Here is a 965-nt window from a genome sequence, read left to right as displayed (position 1 = left end):
TGACATCCTGTCACTTTTGCTATATTCTATTGGTTACAAAGAAGTCACAGGGTTGTCTCACACACAATGAGATGAGTACCCAGAGGAGGCATCTTAAGAGTGTCTGCCACACTGCCTAACATGAATAATTTTTTTTATTGCCTACATCTCAAAAGACCAAGAAAAGGAAAAGAAAAAAATCACAGTTTATGAGAGCTGTCAACATTATTTCAGAAATAAAAAACAAGTGAGAGATACATTAAGTTCCAGAACTACACAGCCTGCTAAGCCTGCACTAGACCAACCTTCAAGACACAAACTGTTGAGAGGAAAACCTTAGAAAGCAACAGAATTAGAGGTAAGAAGTCCCTCTGAAGGCAGAGTAACAACTGAAGTGAACAGAGTAGTTTATGAAATTTTCAAGGGTAGGGTTGTGGGTACAGCTCAGGGTAAAGTGCTTGCCTAGCATTTGCAAAGCCCTGGTTCCATCCCCAATACCACAAAAGCATTTTAAAAGATAAAAAGTGTTTAAAGAGGTGCTTATTTCAGCATCACATATACTAAATTGGAATGATACAGAGAAAAAAATAGCATGGCCCCCCGCACAAAGATGACATGCAAATTTGTGAGATGCTCCATATTTTTATTATAGTTAAAACATTAAGTACAAAGAACAAGAAAAAATATTGAAAGCTGCAAGAAAGAAGTGCCAAGTCTCCTATAAAGAGAAACCTATCAGAACAACAGCAGATTTCTCAACAGAAATCTTAAAAGCAAGAAGAGCATGGAATGAGATATTTCAACCACTGAAACAAAATAACTGCAAACCTAGATTACTCTACCCAGCAGAATTATCTTCATAACTGAAGGAGAAATAAAAAACCTTTCATAATGAACAAAAACTAAAGCAATCTATGACCACTAAAGCAGCACTGCAGAAGATACTCAAAGAAATCCCATACACACAAGATGAAGATAAACATAGC

General features: G+C 36.5%; 1 non-coding gene across 1 annotated transcript; it reads left to right on the top strand.

The window, feature by feature from the left end:
- Positions 1–515: 515 nt before the first annotated feature.
- On the top strand, positions 516–624 carry LOC141418292 (U6 spliceosomal RNA). The gene has a single exon (XR_012442974.1). It is a non-coding gene; the product is annotated as a U6 spliceosomal RNA (small nuclear RNA).
- The last annotated feature ends 341 nt before the right edge of the window (positions 625–965 follow it).

Source organism: Castor canadensis, chromosome 16 (assembly GCF_047511655.1).
Source record: "Castor canadensis chromosome 16, mCasCan1.hap1v2, whole genome shotgun sequence".
Taxonomy (NCBI): Eukaryota; Metazoa; Chordata; class Mammalia; order Rodentia; family Castoridae; genus Castor; species Castor canadensis.
The sequence above is the reverse complement of the archived record's forward strand: the minus strand, read 5'-3'. Positions and strand labels throughout refer to the sequence as shown.